Source organism: Pseudophryne corroboree, chromosome 4 (genome assembly GCF_028390025.1).
Source record: "Pseudophryne corroboree isolate aPseCor3 chromosome 4, aPseCor3.hap2, whole genome shotgun sequence".
Classification (NCBI taxonomy): domain Eukaryota; kingdom Metazoa; phylum Chordata; class Amphibia; order Anura; family Myobatrachidae; genus Pseudophryne; species Pseudophryne corroboree.
Window position 1 is genome coordinate 155556386 of NC_086447.1, and position 22323 is coordinate 155578708.

The window sequence follows — 22323 nt, forward strand, 5'->3', positions numbered from 1 at the left end:
TTCTTGGACAAGCGCGTCAGGGCCTTGTCCACAGTGGGGGATGATTCCCAAATCTCCCTGACCTGCTTAGGGAAGGGGTATTCCATATAAATTCTTTTGAGGATCTGTGGTCTCTTTTCCGGAGTCTCCCAAGCTTTTCCAAAGAAATCATTTAATTCATGAGATGTGGGAAAATTAATAATCTGTTTCTTTTCCTTAAACATATGTACCCTTGTGTCGGGGACCAAGGGTTCATCCTCAATATGTAACACATCCCTTATTGCCACAATCATACACTGAATGGTTTTATTCACCCTCGGGTGCAATTTTACTTCGTCGTAGTCGACACTGGAGTCAGAATCCGTGTCGGTAGTAGTGTCTTGTGTTAAGGGACGCTTTTGAGACCCCGACGGGCCCTGTGAGTCGGTCCAATCCGAGGATTGACCCCCTGATGTCCCCCCTAATTCAGCCTTATCAAGCCTTTTATGTAAAGATGCCACACTTGCATTCAACATATGCCACATGTCCATCCAATCTGGAGTCAGCACAACCGACGGGGACACACCACTCATTTGCTCCACCTCCTCCTTGGAGAAGCCTTCCGCCTCAGACATGTCGACACACACGTACCGACACCCCACACACACACGGGGATTAACCTATAAGGGGACAAAACCCCAACCAGGCCCTTAGGAGAGACAGAGAGAGTATGCCAGCACACACCAGCGCGTAAAAACACTGGAATATATATATACCAGATAGATAGATAGATAGATAGATAGATAGATATATACACACACACACACACACACACACACACTTAATTCCCACTCACTGCGTCTCCAAAGTGCCCCCTCCTCTTTTTTCCAGCCTGTGAAGGTTCAGCAGGGGAGAGATCAGGGAGCCAGCTTTTCCTCATGCAGTTACTGTGGAGAAAATGGCGCTGGTAAGTGCTGAGGATCAAGCCCCGCCCACCCGACGGCAGGCTTCGGTCCCAGTAAACTTATATAAAAAATGGCGGGGGATTTGTGGATTTACTGAGCCACAGCCTAATCCTGCTTATATTGCCACAAAATGAGGAATATTGCTGCCCAGGGCGCGCCCCCCCCCCCCCCTCCTGCGCCCTTCAGTGCCTGCTTGTGTGTGTGTACTGGGAGCAATGGCGCGCAGCTTACCTCATGAAGATCTGATGTCTTCTGCCGCCTGATGTCTTCTTGCCTTCTCATACTCACCTGGCTTCTATCTTCGGCATCTGTGAGGAGGACGGCGGCGCGGCTCCGGGACGAACCCCAGGTGAGACCCGTGTTCCGACTCCCTCTGAAGCTAATGGTGTCCAGTAGCCTTAGAAACAGTGCCCAACTTGGCAAGCCAGCTCTGTTTCTCTCTCCTCAGTCCCACAATGCAGGGAGCCTGTTGCCAACAGGACTCCCTGAAAATAAAAAAACCTAACAAAATTCTTTAAAACAGAAAACTCTGGAGAGCTCTGTGCATTGTACCCTTTCTCCTCTGGGCACAATATCTAACTGAGGTCTGGAGGAGGGGCATAGAGGGAGGAGCCAGTGCACACCCATAGTCAAAGTTCTTTTTAGGTGCCCTATCTCCTGCGGAGCCCGTCTATACCCCATGGTCCTTACGGAGTCCCCAGCATCCTCTAGGACGTAAGAGAAAAAGGTGCGTTATGGTAGACTTACCATTGTTAACTCTTTCTGCGAGGTACATTGGGTTCCACAGGGAAAACATCTGGGTGTAGAGTGGATCTTGATCCAGAGGCACCAACAGGCTAAAGCTTTAGCTGTCCCAGGATGCATTGGGGCCTCCTCTAAAACCCCGCCTCCAGGCACTGAGAGCTCAGTTTCGTTAACCAGTCCCATGCAGGAGAAGGCAGATGTTAGTCACATAGAACCACATTCTCACGACAGGAGAAGGTACCAGCGGATAATGCCATACAACCCAAAGAAGCTAGGTGCGTCAGGGTGGGTGCCCTGTGGAACCCAATGTACCTCGCAGAAAGAGTTAACAATGGTAAGTCTACCATGACTCCTTTTCTGCAGCAGGTTACATTGGTTTACACAGGGAAAACATCAGAGATGTCCTAAAGCAGTTCCGCTAGAAAAGGGATGCGCCTTAGCGGATGTGAGAATCCGACGTCCAAAGGAAGCATACTGGGAGGCGAAGGTATCAAAGACATAGAACCTAAGAAACGTGTTCACAGAGGACCACGTAGCCGCCGTGCAAAATTGTTCTGCGGACGCACCACAGTGGGCCGCCCAAGAAGGTCCAACACACCGAGCAGAATGGGCTTTAGTGGCAGCAGGAGCTGGGAGTCTGGCCTGCGCATAAGCCTGTGCAATCACCATTCTAATCCATCTGGCCAAGGCTTGCTTATTCGCAGGCCAGCCACGTTTGTGGAAACCAAACAAGACAAAAAGTGTATCTGACCTCCTGATAGAGGTAGTCCTCTCCATATAGATACGGAGAGCCCTTACCACATACAAAGAATAGTACAATTAAAAAAAAAGAGGGGGATTAGTTCGGCACTGGGTTACAGTAGAATTGCAGACAAGACCTTGCCAGGGGTATTGTCTGATATCGACAATTTAATGACATATATTGCGTTATGCAGTGTGTTATTATAGCGCCGGTGGTGCTCCCAGAGTCATTAAGGATTATGCAAGAACAAATGAGAAAAAAGAAAGACTCTTTGTTGTGGCACTCTTAAGAGTGCCCCAACAAAGTCTCTTTTTTCTCTTTCGTTCTCACTTCCAAAGAATGTTCTTTGGGAGACAAGTCCAAAGAGATAAAGGCCAGGACCACAATCTCTTGGTTAAGGTGATAGGATAAATGAAAAGATAAATATTGTGATATCTGCGCAAAAAATACAGTGTTTAAAAAGCAGCATATACACTTAGAGAAAAAAATCACCAAATTTTTCAGAAACAATACAGTACGTGGTAAATAAAATGTACAATTGCGCTTACACTGTATATGATGAAACGGTTCTAGATGTGGAGTTCACATGTAGTCAAACGTAGGAACACTGAATTATAAGGGAAAGAAGTTCCTCACAGTCATGGACCCTTTGAGTGACTGTGAGGAACTTCAACTGGTCGTCTCCATCTTATCACAAGAAAGAATTATGGATTCGTTTTGACTATCCTTAGCTGTGAACCATCATTATTGTGATACGCTCTCTAAAAACCTGTGTCTTTATATTCCATAAGGGTTCTTTCCCTTATAATTCAGTGTTCCTACGTTTGACTACATGTGAACTCCACATCTAGAACCGTTTCATCATATACAGTGTAAGCGCAATTGTACATTTTATTTACCTTAAGGTGATAGGATGACACCACCTTAGGCAAATAACCAGGAAGAGTTCGTAGAACTGCCCTGTCACGGTGAAAGATCAGAAAGCGTGGAAGACAGGACAAAAGCTCCTATGAACAGCCCCTGTAAGGGAGTATGTAGATTTCAGACATCCCTCCACACGTTTATTTGTCAGTTCCTTCAGTGATGTAACAGTGGTGACAGGCAGATGTAGATGACACCACAAGGCGGGTGACAAGAGAATCCACCAGCGGTGGAGTCCCATTTGTTACACAACTCTGCAGGGAAAGGATAGCGAGCCAAGGCCCGTTTAGGCAGAGGGAATTTCTTCCCTGGATTAGACCAGGGTTCCCGCCTGAAGTCCACTAGATGATCAGAATGGGGTAATATGTTGCAACAGCAGAAGGTAGTTAAAACTATCAGTTTTCTTTGCAAAAGTAGTGGAATCCTCCTCATCAGTGATTTGCTGGATATTCTTAAGTGCAACCACCAAGGCAGGGACATCAATTTGCAAGGGAGAATCCTCATCAGTAACACTGGACTCAGTGTCTGACAGGACTGTATACTCCCCCTCCTCTTCAGATGAAACATCAGAGAGGTTTGTAGATTGTGACGAGGAAGCAGACTGCTTAGAGGGCCCAGGGACACGGGAGTGAACTGGGGTAGATTTCTGTCTAACCAGAGACTGATTTAGTTGCTGCAGTTGGTCAGACAAATTATCCGCCCATGGCGGATTAACCATAGGAACAATTTGAGTTGGTAGTGGCACCAGTGGTCCCATAGGGGGCGCTAGGTGTTCCACCAAAGTACCCAGCAGGGTGGTGAACGCAGCCCAGGGTGGCTCCTGAGTAGGTGCAGGAGGCGCATGACAAGTAATACACAGATCATCATACAACACTTCCCCCTCTGATAAATCCTTGGAGCATGTGCTGCATTATGCAGGAGCTTCCACAGATTTATGGTCCTTTCTGTTAGACATGAATATATACACACAGTATGCAACAGGGCTTTTCTATTACGATTAAGCCAAACAAAACAATACCTGTGGCTAAAACCAGGTATTACGTGACTGAAACACAGTATAATATACTTATTAGATAAATACTGTGTAAGACTATATTATAAGATCCAGACGCACCTAGCCCAGGGTACAGAATATAGTGACAGTTATATCTGGAAAACACAGAGTGAAACCACACAGCAGATACAGGCACACACAGTCACAGGCAATGCAGAAATGATCACAATAAAGCTGCACTGGACTAGTCTGGTATATATATGTATATATCACAGCGCGGTCAGTGACTGGAGGATATATCAGAATGCTCGTACAATATATTCTGTAAGGCACACTCTCTCAACTAACGCCATCTCAAGACATGTAGGATATTTAAGTGTTTGCAAAGTCATCGCTGTATACAGGCGACTTTACAAGGGAGACCTTGTGCTGCAATCCTGGAGACCTGCTGCAGCTATGCTGTGAAGATGGCACCCAGCGTCTTAGTCAGGGAGTGAGGGAGAGTGTGAGGCAGCTCCAGGGCAGGAAATCTGCATGGAGATAGCACCCTGGGCCGGGGGAGGGGCTACAGGTCCAGCGCCGCCTCCCCTATGCTGAATTTCCACCCCAGGTACTACGGAGCCTTAGTAACTGGGGTGTTAGTACACCAGATCTGCGCTCCAATGCCCTGATGGTCTAGTGGGTTTCCTGCCCAGCGACAGCATCCACGCCAGCGCCATGGTCCGTCTCCCCAGACGGAACGTAATTTAAATGGCGGGTTTCGCCTGGGGGACCCTCTTACCACCTCCTTGTAGCAGCCACGCGAACCAGGAGAGTAGTCTGCGACTCTGTGCCTAAGCCGTGACGTCTCCACCACAAGTACCCGGGAAACAGGCCAGCGTGAGCATGCAAAGCTGCTTCGGAGGTGATGGAGCTGCAGCGCTGAACGTCACTCTGACAGCGCAGCCAGAGAAAATCTTCTAAGAAAAAGCTTTTCAGGGCTGCCCAGTGCAGCCCTCCTGTTAGGTGACCTGTTGCTGCAGGTACCAACTCGAAACTGAGCTCTCAGTGTCTGGAGGCGGGGTTAGAGAGGAGGCCCCTATACATCCTGGGACAGCTAAAGCTTTAGCATGTTGGTGCCTCTGGATCAAGATCCACTCTACACCCTGATGTTTCCATGTGGAAAGCTGTGTACCATGCTGCAGAAAGGACAGTTAGGAGCTGATTGGCTGGTGCATTATCACCTTGCACTTATTTATTTATTTATTTATTAACAGTTTCTTATATAGCGCAGCAAATTCCGTTGCGCTTTACAATTTGAAATAACAAACTGGGTGATAACAGTCATAGAGGTAAGAAGGCCCTGCTCGCAAGCTTACAATCTATACAATCACTTCTTTATCCCTTCTTCAGGCTTAATACATCTGTCTCTTTATCTCTTGAAGGTTTGCTACATCTCCCCCAAGGTGGAATTATAAAGAATATTTCAGAACTGCAAGAGTTGCCTCGACACAGTCAATAAGCATGCGCAATAGCTAGCACATTGCAGCAAATGTCACCACAACATTTCATATACTGGCACGGTGGCATTTCATATTGGATCACATGCAAATGGATGTTAGCTGTAACAGCTGTTTCTTATTGGACATAATGACAGAAAATGTTTCCGAAATACGGTCTGTGTTACGTGGCATCTGCAGAGTAAGCATTCCTAAACACGTAGAACAACACTGCTTTTCTTAATCAAATGACAACGATGCAGTTAATTACGGGCAGAGCCTGTAACAGAACTCTCCTACTCTAACACTGGCGCTGATTAAACCATTTACAACACACTGAAACCCCTCTGCTTTTCTTGCCAGATTACTTAGATTGATTTCATGTGGCTGGATTAACAAACAGCCATACTGTATATGTGACCAATTCTCTACACAAGGCTAGTGCGAATTGCACTGACCAAAGTTCTTCATTTGTCCATCCTACTACACCATAACTATAGTCCCAACCATTTAGGGCGATATTTAATAGCTTATCGCTCCTGATCTCCAGTCTAAAAGTGACGGGAAATCGGGGTAGCGATATTCAATTGTTTCTTTAATCCCAACCTCTCTGGGTGCGATAAAGTCGGGTAAAGCAGCTAAACCCAACCAAAGTAATGGATGTGACGCAGAAGTCCCATTTGAGCACTTAAAATTGGTCACTTTTTGTTAATTTCAGCTCGCGACCCCCAAGAAGTGCGAGCTGAAATACCAGCACAGCAGCTGATCACGCCCGAACGGAGCTACAATTGAATAGCTCTGTTGGGCGTCATCTACTGGCTGCTGGTGGTTCAAACAATTGAATTCTGCCTATAGGGGTTTATTTACTAAGCCTTGGATGGAGATAACGTAGACGGAGATAAATGACCAGCCAAACAGTTCCTAACTGCCATGTAATAGGCTAGGTTTGAAAAAAATGACACGTATTAGCCGATTGGCTGGTACTTTATCACCGTGCTATTTATCACTATCCACGGCTTGATAAATCTGGGTCCTAATCTGCTAATGGCTGAACACCCAAACAAATGTGAATCTGTCAATTCAAATCTATCAGCATGTCCAATTACATTTTAAGGGGTAGATTTATCAAAGCTTGGAGAGAAAGTTGAGAGAGTTAAGGGGGGTACTCACGGAGTGATCGCTGCTTAAAATCTAAGCAATCTGACTAGACTGCTTAGATTTTAAGCAGCGATCACTCCGTGTGTACCCCTCACAGCAATAGCGATGCGCAGCCCCGCACATCGCCATCGCTGGTGCTAGATTGGCCTGCATGCAGGCCAATCTAGCAGGTCGCTCACTTCACCCGCTGGGTGAAATGAGCGGCTTCCCCATCTCTACCCGCACGCTCAACACACATCGCGCTGTGCTGAGCGGGGGAGAGATGTGTGCTGAGCGGTTCGCTCAGCATACATCTCTCCCCACATCTGCCGGTAAGTACTGGCCTTTAAACTAATAACCAATCAGCTTCAAAATGTCATTTTACAGAATGTGAATGACAGAAGCTGATTGGTTGGTACTTTCCCTAATCTTTGGTAAATCTCCCCCCTTAGTCCCACATATAGCATTGTTGTGCTGGTTTAGTTGAAAACTAAATGTAAACTACACTGTGGAAAACAGAACATGCAAGAACTAGATACTTCTGATTAAGTGAAATGTTTAATATCTAAAAACACTCCATTGTTCTGTGACAGGTACATTATTTATAGAGAGTCATCATCATGCGATGCCCAAATCTTGCCCCACTACTATCTACATGGCAGCGTGATTGGCAAGCCTCTGCAGTACAAACCATGAATGTCTGTTGTATAATCACAAGTCTTAGCAAGCAGCACATAACCCTTACAGCACAATTACTTCCCTTCCATACCACCACTCATCTCATCCCACCAAGAGGTGAATTTAGAGCATGGGTGGGCAACCTCCGACCCGCGGGCCGTATCAGGCCCGCAAAGCCGTTAGCTCCGGCCCACCCGCTTGTGTAAGTGAGACACGCCGCCGCTCAGTCTGGCGGCAGTGTGTCTCAGCTGTCAGGGCAGGGAGGAGAGCGCGGATGTCGGGCGGCGGCGTGTAGGACTTCAAACCAGCCGCCGGTTCGTGAGCCAATCAGAGCTCGCGGACCTGCAGCCAATCAGGAGCCGCCGCTGCCGGTCCGTGGCTCACGAACCGGCGGCTGGTTTGAAGTCCTACACGCCGCCGCCCGACATAGCTGTGCTATCCTTCCTGTCCTGACACCCTGCGCCGCCGCCGAATGGAGCAGCAGCAGCAGCGGTAAGCAGCACAGTGGGGTGGGGTTTGCACTGTGGTGGGCATTTGTGGACCCGACACTGTGGGGGGCATTTGTACACCTGGCACTGTGGGGGGCATTTGTATACCTGGGGGCATATGTGTATCACGTCCCATTTTAATTGGCCGCACCCATTTTTTTGGCGCGCGCGCACAGTACCTCTATGAGGCAGACCTACCGGAGGGCAGGGTAATTTTTTTAAGCCCCCGAAGGATTTTATAAATATCCAAATGGCCCTTGGTAGAAAAAAGGTTCCCCACCCCTGATTTAGAGTGTAGGGGAACCGTGCAAAGGATGTGTACCAACCTCTCAATCCCATAGAAGCCCATACACACAGAGCTATTTCTAGTACAATGTGTATGGGGGCTCACAGATGGCCAAGGTGGGCACAGAGTACTCAGCAGATAGGATAAACTCTATCAGCAGTGTGCACCCAGCTCCAGAGTACCAGCAGTCCATCTCTTTACTTGGAAGCTGTAGTGAAAATAATTATCAGGAAGGCCCAAAAACACAGGATTGCTTAAATGAGCAGTGGTGCCTGATATATGGCCAAATACAAATGAAAAGAAATAATGCTCAGGAAGCTGTACAGAAAGTATTTGTAACTCTTTCAACACAAGTCCCTAGAAAGTGCGGCTGTCTCTGCAGTTTAAGGTTTCCGTGGAAAGCAGCGTCACAAAAATAGAACAGAAAACGTGAGATATTACAGTCTGTGCAGGCATTACATTAAACGTGATAAAAGTTCACCCAGACTTGCTTGACCGCGATGATGCAGCAGTAGGGATGGCAGACGACATATAAGCAGACAGTAAGTTGATGCTTAGGTTAGAGGAAATGTCATTATAAATAAATTGGTGAAAGCTGGGAGGGTAATGAAGTTACTGTACCACAGAAAAATGAGGAAGTTGTGGTAGGGATAAGGGAAGGCACAGGCTACGTATAGGGGGGAAGGGGGGGGGGGTTTGGTGGCTAGGACTCTGTTGCTGCTGTTGGGGATTCTGTCGCCTTCACAACCTCAGTAACCATTTCACACCACTTATATTTGATGAAGGACAACAATTAGTATTAAACTCAAATATAACAGGGTTCAATTTGTTGTTCACTGCACAATACACAACAGAACTCATAGGGGGGGGGGGGATTCAATTGTGATGCCATATGGGCGTACATGCTCGCAACCCCCCCCCCCCCCCCCCCCCCCGTCCCATGCTGGTGGGCAGGAATGTGTGGGGAAAAACAAAATACAAAACTGATTAGTGCCCCCAATCTTCCATCACTTTAGATAGAAGATCAGGCATGCATAAAGAAATGAATTGCCTCCATAGATTTAAAGCATATATATCATCATCAGACTCACGCTGGTGCCTGCAGATCATAGCTTCTTATAATTGGGCCGTGGTCTTCAAAGTAAATGACTAACTGGTAAGAGTTGAAGGTGTATGCTTAATATAACAGGTTCTTAAATGATTATAATTGAGTTCTTAAATAGACAATTTTAAAGTATCACAAAACATAATACCTTAGATATTTACTATAATAATTAATTTGCCAACTAGCTCCACCCTTACACGAGTTCAAATGTAACCTAATGGCAGGGTCAACACAGAATATAGAAGAAAATTTGTTAAATCTAGATGCCAGAAGTAACGTTTGAAATGCCAGAGAATATGGGCATCTGTTAGCAATAGAATTATATCAAAGAGTTAGGCACCAGAATTATTGTTTACGCACACTGTTTACCCGGCTTGGGAATTTGTCCAACTACCACGTTTTACGTTGTGCCCTTTAGTTTAGACAGATTCAACTTTTAGGTGTCACAAGCACAATAATTAATGGGAAACCCGTGGCAGTCGCGCCCGAACGCAACAACTGAATTGCTCCTTTGGGCGCCTCTTCATTAGCGTGGCCAAAAAACAACTGAATTCCCCTATAAGAGTTGTGGGTGGCTTTGAAAAGTGTACAAAATCACTGAAATAATAGCAATCCCTGGCATTATAAAGAGAGAACTGTACAATACTAGGGCATACCTGGCCATAATATACTGCTGATGTATCATCTGTGTCATCATGTTGCCTCAGGTTCCCTCATCATGGGCCACACCTTACAGAGGCAGGCGGTACTGCAGTGGGCTAACGTTGGAGGTGGCAGTATGCGTCTCCTCTACTTCTACAGTCTCCGGGTTAGCTTTATTTAAAAGGCAGAGTGTAAGGGCAATGAGCAGCAATAGGGAATGGGGGTTATTCTGAGTTGATCGCAGCAGGAACTTTGTTAGCAGTTGGGCAAAACCATGTACACTGCAGGGGGGGGGACAGATTTAACATGTGCAGAGAGAGTTAGATTTGGGTGGGGTGTGTTCAACCTGCAAACTAAATTGCAGTGTAAAAATAAAGCAGCCAGTATTTACCCTGCACAGAAACAAATAACCCACCCAAATCTAACTCTCTCCGCACGTGTTATATCTGTGTGTATGTGCAACGGGATAATACACCAGCCAATCAGCTCCTAACTGTTAATTTACATATGGGAGCTGATTGGCTGGCGCGTGTATCACCTTGCATTTATCTCTGGTTTATCACTTCCTTATGCCTTATCCAGGTTAAGGTATCTGCCCCAATGTATGTTCCTGTAGTACAACATTATCAGTCTCCGTGACCACACAACACGTTACCACTCAAACTAAGAAATTAGGACAAGCAGGTGTATAACAAATCCTTCCAATGATTTTTTCTTTACTTTATTTGTTAATGGCAGTTAAACACTAATTTAGGGGAGTGTGTTAACATGTATAGACAACGGCTGAACTATGTGTAAATCCAATTGAAACTACATCATCCTTAGATAGTAAGATATGCCAAAACACAAGTCAAGGTCACATTACCCACAAAATAACCTTAACCACTTTTGCAACTAGTCTGGCCGCCACATAACGGAGCATCAGAAAACAGATAGTAACTAAGAGTAATTATACAAACTGGCACACTGTGGTATATGACTATATTGACTTAATGATACATAAAGCATACAGCGATCTGCGAAACATCTAGAAAAATATTAATTAAAAGCAGATGTCATCAGCTCAAAAACTATTCTGAAAGGCTATTCTGCACAGTTCTTTTAAGATTTTTCCATTGCCTTAAGATGCACTACTCCCACCGGAAAAGTGATCAGATCCCACAGTTCCCGGGAGCTTGAATAAAAATAAACCTGACAAAACTCAACTGGCTGAAAGCAGAAGAGGCCCAGCCTGCAGCTTCCCAAATTCTGCATCTTTATCCCCCAATGTTAGGACGTGCGCGCTCTGGAAACAGATGCACCCCAATGTTCTAGCAGCCTCTGTCTTAGTAAAACACATCAGGATCAGTACAATAAGTCATATTTTAAGTGTGTCTATGACATATCCTGAGTCCACATAACATCACATGCAAATTGCGTGCAGAGTCAGGAATACTGAATATATAATAATATCTCATTCATCTTATCGGACAAAGAAGCATTATTCAATGGAGAACTAGCGGTAAGAAAAAGGCAGAAAGAATGGGTCATATGCAATTCAAGACTAAAGATATGATAGAATCAGTAAACATTTCCAGCAATGTCTTAGAAGAAAATGTACAGTATTTTATATTTAATAGCTTAGCTGGGCAAAGTTTGATCACCAGTCTGAATACATGCCAGGCCTGCTGCAGATCACGTAAGCCTCACACCGCTGTGCAGGCCTGCACACATTTCTCAGAAAGCTGGGAGCCAGGGCTAGAAGTTAGGAGTCAGCAGTTTTCCAAGTAAGAAGTTTTAATGCATCAAGAAAAAGATTAACAGTACATTATCCTTTCCATATACACTATTGACACAGTTCAATAAAACAGACAGAAGCCTTGTTAAATGTACTATATTATATACAGCTCGTGTTACGTTTGTTCATAGTTACTACAAAGCTACTGCAGAATACTTTGGATACAGTTGGCTGAAACATCCAGAGCAGAATTGTACTAAAGTCATAAAGATCATAAACTACAACACCACACTAGGGGGTGTGCTCTCTCTACAATGGCGCTGGTCTCTCTTACGGTCACCTATGTATGTGGATAATACCCAGGTGTGAAAGTGTATGTTGAAACACACTGGTATGGTAAATAAAATGGAATTTAATACAATACTAACATGCAATGTCTAAAAACAAGCAATACATTAAAAAAAAACACAAGTGGACTGGGAACAGGCCATGGGGGGAATGTGATCCTACTGATGCAGGTGGAGGAGCCGCAGGTGTCAAATAAAGACAGGGTCCCCCGGGAAATACCCTGCTGGTGGCTCCTCTGATCGAATTCCCTTCCAGGCAATCAGGAAAACAGTCTGCCAAAAGTCCAGGGGGTGGGCAGCGCCACAAGGTATCTCCAACGCGTTTCGGGAAAGCCTGGTCCCTTCTTCAAGATCACCTGTGCTTGCAGTACAAGGATGCTACAGTCCCTCCTCTCTTGCCTTCTCAAGCACAGGTGATCCAGCTCTCCAAAGGCTTGTAATGGGACCCGAGTTATATATTTTGGGGCAATTACCCGGGTTATTGCGGAGGAGTGGGTGGTCTTCAGTATGCCGGCTGTAGGGATCCCGGCGCACAGTATACCGGCGCCGGAATCCCGACACTTATTCTCCCTCGTGGGGGTCCACGACCGCCCTGGAGGGAGAATAAAAAAGCGTGGCGCGCGTAGCGCGTCACCGTGCCCGCAGCGAGCCCACAAGGGGCTCATTTGCGTTCGCCACACTGTCGGTAAGCCGGCGGTCGGGCTCCCGGCGCCGGTATGCTGGTCGCCGGGAGCCCGACCGCCGGCATACCATACCACACCCGGAGGAGGTAATAGGTGTATAAGTATGCTTTTCTGGGGGTTTTTTTAAAGGTGGTATTCAGATTAACTGCATCCATTGGTGGAGACAAGATGTTGCATACCTTCTGCCGGGCTGGGTATGAAATCTTGGCGGTCAAGATCCCAACAGTCAGAAGACTGACTGGCAGAAATCCATCACATCCCGGTAAGTATTTTCTCCCTACCACTAATCCATAATCCCCTCCCGCAGCCTATCCCCTCTACTTATCTCCAAGATGTGTCAACATTCTGGCCATCGGGATCCAGCAGTCGCTATTCAGTTGGGATCCCAACTGCCGGTATTTTGTCCGCATACCCTTTTGCCATCTATTTCACCCCAATGACATCTGTCATACTGCTTACTCCTGCTGAAGAGCTGTTTCATACAGGCTGAAAGTTATTCAACAACACACTGCCAGCAAGAGGGGAACACTGGCAGACTGTGGCAGAGACGGTGAAATACTGGACCTTAGGCAAACAATATCCTATAATCTATCATTTAGACTGGTTACCCATTGGCAGTGAGAAAACGTCTGTGACACCACACGGAAATGAGCGCTAACCAGCACTAGGTACTTGCAGTGGGTGTGGTATTGAAAGTCGACAGTAACTAGGTCGACCACTATTGGTCGACAGGGTCTTTAGGTCGACAGGGTCTTTAGGTCGACAGGGTCTTTAGGTCGACAGGGTCTTTAGGTCGACATGTTTTTAATGTTATTTTGGTATCGTTTTCTTCGTAGAGTGACCGGGAACCCCAATCAGTGCACCGCGTCCCCTCGCATGGCTCGCCATACTTCCGGCATGGTGCCTTCGCTCCGCTACTGCTTCGCTCGGCACAGATTACCGTTCCAATCGTAGTCCACGTGGATCGTTAAGTATGAAAAGGTTCAAAAAAAGAAAAAAATTTGTGAAAAATTCATGTCGACCTTTTGACATGTCGACCTAGAACATGTCGACCTAAAGACCCTGTCGACCTATACACCCTGTCGACCTAGTTACTGTCGACCAATAGTGGTCGACCTAGACATTGTCGACCTAGTTACTGTCGACTTTCAGTCCGGATCCCGCTTGCAGTCAGGGAAGGGCACTCTATTGACCCCTATACGTTGCCCCATATCTATGCTTGCCATTTTATACTCCTACAACAGTCATACCCCTTTCACATCGCACAAATAATCCGGTATCGACACGGCATATTGCCGTGTCGACACGGGTCAGTGTGCGATGTGAAAGCACTCGGCGGGAATTAGCGGGTCGCCTGACCCGGTAATTCAACCCGGTATAAAAGAAGGATTATACCCGGGTTGAATACCGGGTCAGGCGCAGTGTGAATGGGAGCCGCGTCGATGCGACACGGTTCCCATTCACAGCATAGGGAGAGGCGGCGCAGGAGATGAGCTCATCTCCCAGTGCCGCCTCCAACCCCGCCCTGCTGCTGCTGCGCCCCACTGCTGCTATGGCAACCGACCCGGTATATTGCCGGGTCGGAAAGCCACAATAGCAGAGCAAATGCCGGATCCAACCCGGTAAGAACACGTTTCTCTTACCGGGTGGGATCCGGCATTTGTGATCTGAATGCGGGATCAGAGAGATGGAAGACGGCTGATAAATTGGAAACGGCTCCTATAGTGCCGCTGACCCCATTTCTTCAACTGCTCCCCATTCTTCAGGGCAGGGCAATCGCTTACTGTGGTGTTCCTACTTTCACCCTGTATGGCGATGGGGACATCTTGTGGCACCTTATAAATAAAAGTCACTTATCTCAAAATATCTCCCAACCCGGCCCCTTCGCTCTTCACAAGATCACTGTCTCTCATCCACACTCATTACTTGCTCCCATGCACGATTACAGGACTTTTTTCGGGTTGCACCCACTCTGTGGAATGCCCTACCACGTACAGTAAGACTCTCCTCTAGTCTTCAAACGTTCCCTGAAAACTCACCTATTCAGACAAGCTTATCCAATTCCAGAACTGCTCACATTACCTTCATAGCTCTCCAATCCAATTATATCCTCACAGTACAGTCCACACATCCCCCACATATTTTCTTTCTTCACTCTCCTTTCCCCTGGACTTGGTTCATCACTGCTGTGATGTGATATCATGCAGCCCACCAAGAACCTTTACAATCTGGTGGACAACTAGGAAATAGATAGCACCTATCCTTGTGTATCAATGCTTATTTCCCCATAGATTGTAAGCTTGCGAGCAGGGCCTTCCTCTCTCTATGACTGTTTTTACGCAGTTTGTCTTCTAATTGTGTCCAGTTGTAAAGCGCAACGGAATTTGCTGCGCTATATAAGAAACTGTTAATAAATAAATAAAAGTTCTTAATCACTTACATTTACACAATGAAGGTTTATCATTTGTTACTGCACAGCTTTACGTGGCACTAACTGGTAACAAATACGCTAACTAAAGCTATACTGAGAACCACAAGTGAAGAGGTGCAATGCCATGTGCACTGGCGTGGAAAGAATTGCATGTTAATAGGTTCCTTCCAGGCAGCTGTGCATTACACTACAACAGCGTTTTTCAACCCGTGTGCCGCGGCACACTAGTGTGCCGCGGCTGGTTGACAAGTGTGCCGCAGAGTCAGAGCCCCCTTCACTAACTGTGGACCTTGACAGCGGACACGCGGGCAGCGCTGGGCTCTTCTGATAGTGCCTGAGCCGTGACCTATAGTGACGCGGCGGCATGGCATCACAGGTCACATGCGCTACATAGCATGGCTGGCAGCATGCCCGCCCACCAGCCCGTACGACCGTCTGCCATCCAGCCCGCATAACGGCCCCACTCGCCAGCTAACCAGCCGGGCAGCTAGTCTGCCTGCATGCCTGTCTACCGCTCACAGATCTGCACTGTGAGTTTCACTCCAGCCGATGAGGGACTTGAGCTCCTTTCTCTTCTACCAGCAGGTAACGACCAATGTATTTTATTCATTTTTATTTTGGGAGCAAATGTGTGTTTTAATACTATGGGGGCTAGTGTGTGTGTTTTTTGTTCTTGAGGAGGCAAATGTTTGTTTTTATTGCTGAGGGGGCAAATGTTTGTTTTTTTATTCTGAGGGGGCTGTTTTTATTACTGTGAGGGCCAAATGTGTGTGGGGGTTTTCGGTGGTGGCAAATGTATTTATTTTATTACTGCGAGTGCCCGTGTGTTTCTTTTATTACCGTGGGGGTCACTATGTGTGTTTTTCCCCGTGGAGGACTGGTGGTGTGCCTCAGCAATTTAAAAATATTGTTCGGTGTGCCGCGAGTTGAAAAAGGTTGAAAATCACTGCACTACAAGATAGGCTTTGTTCTGAGACAATTATAAAAGCATACAGTAGCCATCACACCAGGAAGAGAACGTTTTTTAAATTCCTTGGTATATGGTGCATTTGTTTTTCTTACAACTGCTGCCTCCAAAGGCATGGCATCATGGCATGATAACATGACTACAGCGAAGGATAGATATTGTCTGTTTAAACCAGTTAAACTCATTATCACAATGGCTAATAGGTTTCCTTGCGGCTTACAGACATCAGGGCAGCACTACAAGTGGATATGGTTTATTTTAAGGGCACAATGTCCACAGGCCTAAAATATAAACATTCTGAAAATATTTTCCATACCATTGCAGACACTGGTAGCACAGACAAAGAGGTTAGTCAAGCGCTAGAGTGCACAGCCTTTAGGCCACATGCAGGTAGCTACCCCATAGGTGACCTGTGGTATATGGTCAACAAAAAAATAATTTAAAAAATGGTCATAAGCCAACAATTAGTGGGTGTGGCCAAGCAGCCACAGCGGACTGATGCGAGATTAATCAGCTTTTGGTACAGAAATGTAACCAGGAGTCAACTGGGTCTCCCCTTCTCCTGCAAATACCTTTTTTTTTTACAGTTTAGACACCATCAACTGTGGGTTTATAGTCTTCCATACACTTCGGCCCTCTCCCACCCAAGTGAAGGCTTTGTTCAATGGCATAACACACCCTTGCACAGGCATCTTACAGAGACTGCTTTATTCTTGTATGCTGTTCCTCTGTCCCTGGTGTCATGTCAGAATGACAGCACATCCATGGCATAGAACTGCATTCCCTGCTCTGTGAGGATCTGTTGCTCGCTGCTGCCATTTCTGGGTGCCCTGCAGCACATGACCAAATGATCTTTCAAGTTCCACCTACAGCTTGGGGTAGCTGCCCCAACTAACACAGCTCTGGGCCTCCATGGTGTGATTTTTATTGGCTAATAGCCAGCTAGAACTAGTTCAAGAAGAGTTGTGCACGTTTTTGTTAGGTGTAATAAGCTGCAGTCTACCTGTGTTCAGGTAAAGTTAAACTGGCCCTCAGGCGTTAATAGGTTGTGCACCCTGGGTTTAGCACATGACTTCCTATATACAGTATGCACAGCACACTGGAGTTCCCTCTGCCAATTCCCCATCACCTACAGCCAATATATGGTAGACTGCTAAATAAATTATAATGAGTTATACCACGTGCTCATACCATTACAGTCATGCCTGGGGCAGATGTATTAAGCCTGGAGAAGTGATAAAGCAGTGATAAGTGTAGGTGATAACGCACCAGCCAATCATCACGGGTTTGAAAAATGACAATTAGGAGCTGATTGGCTGGTGTGTTATCACCTTCCACTTATCACTTCTCCAGTCTTAAAACATCTGGACCACTGTTAGCAAAGATGGGAGCGCGGGGAAGTTAACATTTAGGGAACTTCAGCAGCTTACTTCTAGTGTGAAAGGGCAGCGGAGGTAGCCCTATCTAGTGCCTCACACAGAGAGAGGTAAGCTACTTTAGGCAGTCTCATGTACAAAGACACTTCGTTGGAAGGTGGAGAGCACATCAGGATAACGCAGCCATAAAGAAATCTGCTTTGCTATAGATATATATTTTTATTAAATCTAAGAATTGTTAAGAGATTTCATGTTTTCTTGTTTGTTTTTAAGCATTTCCTGCCTCTGGATGACACTGTGTAATATGCTGCACCTTATGGAGTACAGCAGGCATGTCCAAACTGCAGCCCTCCAGCTGTTGAGAAACTACACATCCCAGCATGCCCTGACACAGCTTTAGCATTCTCTGACAGCACAACTATGTCAGGGCATGCTGGGATATGTAGTTTCACAACAGCTGGAGGGCCGCAGTTTGGACATGCCTGGAGTACAGTATGGGCAGTCCTCTAAAACCACACAGGCATTAGAGACAACTGTTACCTTCACAAAGCAACAAAAAATAAATAAATAATAAATAAACATTTCTAGCTAATATGCATGAACACATGCCTAATGTGATGCCGACGCAGCGTGTCCCCTTGCGGGCTCCGGACGCCACAGGTTTCTGTTCCCCTCCGGGTGGTGGCGTGGTCCACCACCCAAGAGGGATAACCAGTCGGCGGTAAGGACTCTGACCGCAGGTATTTCAGCTGGTGTTGGTATTCCGGCATCAGGTATCCTGACAGCCGGGATCCAGACAGGCGGTCAATTGATTGCCTCCCTGATCACGCTACAAACACACAACACATACAGTAAGCCATAAGCACTCAAACTAGTTACACTGAAATAAAAAAATATATATATATATATATATATATATATATATATATATATATATATATATATATATATATATATTATAGATATACATGTACTCTACCAATTTACATACTTTTTATTACAGATTTATCATTTAATAAAGCAAATCTGCTCTATTTACATTGTGGGCCTCCAAGCCACTCATAGAGATAGCTCACATTCATCCCTGCCATCAGTTATAGTCCAATGCTCTCTGTAGAGCGCTGCAGGCGGGTGTGCACTCTATCAATACATGGTAATAATGTATACACGTGTGACACATAAACTGCCATATATAGTGTACAAATAAGAACCACAAGCCACGATAGTCTGTGCATTTAGATGAGAGAGAGTGTGTGTATTATACTATCACACCTATGCTGCTTACAGTTCATACTAAAGAAGCATCAGGGGTGATAGGAGTGTGTGTGTCTGTCTCGTTATTACTGTGCTACCCTACTAAGCTAAGCACAGCAGATGGACACGAGATAGATAGATAGATAGATAGATAGATAGATAGATAGATAGATAGATAGATAGACTCATGCAGCAGTGTGCTGCTATGCCCAGTCAGCCACTCAGGCCTTGCACCGAGTACCAGGGTCTCCCTCTCCCGTCTCACTCGCTCTGGGCCGCATATCCCCGCACTCACCTGAAGGCAGAGCCGGGTCTGTGTTCGAGGTGTGCCGCTGACCAGGCGCTCCCTTCCCCGGCTATACACCGCCCGGAGCGCCGACCTCAGACGACTAGAGACAGCGGAACCCGCCTAACCCCGCCCACAACGGCAGGCGCAATCGCTGGCCACACCCTCCACTGCGAGCGCACCCAATGACCACGCCTAATGTTTCGTCCTGCCCCCCACATAACCGCGCCCAGCCTGCTTCCTATGAGGGTGACGCAATGGAGCTCCTGGCTGGGTCACGGCCGTACATAGCTCGGCGTAACACGCTGTGATTGCTGCCGGCCTCTCTACTGTAAACGCTTTCACCGGGGGTGTGGCCATGGACTGCCAGTCATTGCCAGCGGGTGACGTAGCGCTATAGCCACGCCCCATAAATTAATTTCTTCTGTTACTCCCCGCACCAAATTGAATGTGTGGATGACGTCAGCCATGTGGTTTGCGCATGCGCAGAGTGGTATGTAACTGGCTAGTCTTGAGTGTGTTCTGTGGTACAGGGCAGGCTTGCACTCTGATTACTGTCACAGGGTGTATGTAGTACTGTGTGCTCGGTGCTTTCATTGCAATAGCTGGCAACTGACTTTCTAATGCAATGGGGCGTATGTATTAAAGCTTAAAGAGAGAGATAAAGTACCAACTAGGTCCTAACTGCAGTGTTAAGGTTAAGGTGCGTACACAGTTGCCAAGAAAGTAAACAACGTTGCTCATTTTCACCCTTCTTGAGCGAAGTCGTTTACTTTCTCTGCAAGTATGTATGCTGCCGACGACATGCGAGCTGTGCATGCAGCTCAATTTGGACTGTCGTCCAAAAGCTGCCTGCACGGCCCGGCCGCGGCGTGATGTCACTGAGTGATATGGTCATCATATCGCTCAGTGTGTATGCACTGCCGCTGACCGCCTGGCCCGGGAGGGGGAAACTCTAGGCGATGTTGCTAATAGAGCACATCGCTTAGTATGTACCAACCTTTACAGGCTGCGTTTGAGAAATTACAGTCAAGCCGGGTACACACCTGTATGAGGGGCATACTTGCCTACTCTCCCGGAATGGCCGGGAGGCTCCCCCGGGAGAGCAAGCAAGTCTCCCCATTTCTGTGGTCCTCCCTGCCCGGCCGTCCACTTAGTGAGTAAAGTGGGCGGTCCGGCCAGTCGATGACGCGATTCTTGTTGAATTGCATCATCATAGCCACGTCCCCTGCAGTATAATGCCGGTAATAGCGGCATTACACAGTGGGCAAGGGGGAGGCTTAAATGATGTGATTCATCAGCCACGCCCCCACCCCACCCCGCTCTGCCTCTGCTCGTCACTACCCTGCCCCGCCCCCTGCTGAGCCGACCTGGCTGCTCTCTCCCAGAGAGTAGCCATAAGTCGGTAAGTATGATGATGGGCGATCGCTGTTCCGTCCTTCATTACACTGCACTGGGTCACATGCGATATCTTCCTGTCGGCCACACCGCACAGGCGACCTGCGGGAGCGAGCAATGTTGAGTACAGACTAGCCGATGTATGTAATCTGTGATAACAATACAGCAAATTCTGCTGATATGGCCTAGAGTGTACCCAGCCTTTAGGAACAGGTTGGTTGGTATGTTATTTCGCTCCATCTTATCTCTCTCCAAGTTTTGATACAGTTGCTACACAGGGCCGGTTCAGGGGCTTTTTGCGCCCCGGGCGGCAATAGGTGGCGTGGTCATTTACGCCCCCTGTACAGTAGTAGCGCTCTGAAATTATGTGCGGTGCGCGATGACATCATCGCGCACCTCACAGCAAAGGTCCTCTCCACGAAGGGAAACTAGACGCGTAGCGTCTAGTTTCCCTTCACAGCGGGCAGCGGGGGGCACAGCAGCAGCGGCTCTTGCCCTAGTGCGGTGCCCTCCGGATGGCGCCGGCGCCCTCCGGAAGGCGGTGCCCCGGGCAAAAGTCCTGCTTGCCCGTGGCAAGATCCGCTACTGTTGCTACATTATGAGAGACATGGGGGTGGGGAGGGTTGGGGTGCCCAGAGGGTCAGAGATGAGATTCAGGGAGTGAAAATATAACAGAAAATATAATTTTTTGTGTGTGATTGTGTAGCAAGTGTACAATAATTAATATCCACAGACCTCCACATCAGGGTTCATTTACTGTATCAATAATAAGAATTTACTTACCGATAATTCTATTTCTCGGAGTCCGTAGTGGATGCTGGGGTTCCTGAAAGGACCATGGGGAATAGCGGCTCCGCAGGAGACAGGGCACAAAAGTAAAGCTTTTACAGGTCAGGTGGTGTGTACTGGCTCCTCCCCCTATGACCCTCCTCCAGACTCCAGTTAGGTACTGTGCCCGGACGAGCGTACACAATAAGGGAGGATTTTGAATCCCGGGTAAGACTCATACCAGCCACACCAATCACACCGTACAACTTGTGATCTAAACCCAGTTAACAGTATGATAACAGAGGAGCCTCTGAAAGATGGCTTCCTAAACAATAACCCGAATTAGTTAACAATAACTATGTACAAGTATTGCAGATAATCCGCACTTGGGATGGGCGCCCAGCATCCACTACGGACTCCGAGAAATAGAATTATCGGTAAGTAAATTCTTATTTTCTCTATCGTCCTAAGTGGATGCTGGGGTTCCTGAAAGGACCATGGGGATTATACCAAAGCTCCCAAACGGGCGGGAGAGTGCGGATGACTCTGCAGCACCGAATGAGAGAACTCCAGGTCCTCCTTTGCCAGGGTATCAAATTTGTAAAAATTTACAAACGTGTTCTCCCCTGACCACGTAGCTGCTCGGCAGAGTTGTAATGCCGAGACCCCTCGGGCAGCCGCCCAAGATGAGCCCACCTTCCTTGCGGAATGGGCCTTAACAGATTTAGGCTGTGGCAGGCCTGCCACAGAATGTACAAGTTGAATTTTGTTACAAATCCAACGAGCAATCGACTGCTTAGAAGCAGGTGCACCCAACTTGTTGGGTGCATACAGTATAAACAGCGAGTCAGATTTTCTGACTCCAGCCGTCCTTTAAATGTATATTTTTAAGGCTCTGACAACGTCCAACAACTTGGAGTCCTTCAAGTCGTCTGTAGCCGCAGGCACTACAATAGGC

At 47.0% G+C, this 22323-nt stretch overlaps 1 protein-coding gene and 1 long non-coding RNA gene across 2 annotated transcripts in view; one reads left to right on the forward strand and one right to left on the reverse strand.

The window, feature by feature from the left end:
- Positions 1-19525, reverse strand: part of NCK1 (NCK adaptor protein 1) — a 270866-nt gene extending 251341 nt beyond the window's left edge. Inside the window, exon 1 of the mRNA XM_063915505.1 lies at positions 19209-19525. The gene's annotated coding sequence lies outside the window, so the exon portion shown is untranslated. The remainder of the gene's footprint in view (positions 1-19208) is intronic.
- Positions 3590-6144, forward strand: LOC134911196 (uncharacterized). The gene is made up of 2 exons (XR_010176397.1): positions 3590-3712; positions 5749-6144. It is a non-coding gene; the product is annotated as an uncharacterized LOC134911196 (long non-coding RNA).
- Positions 19526-22323: the final 2798 nt, after the last annotated feature.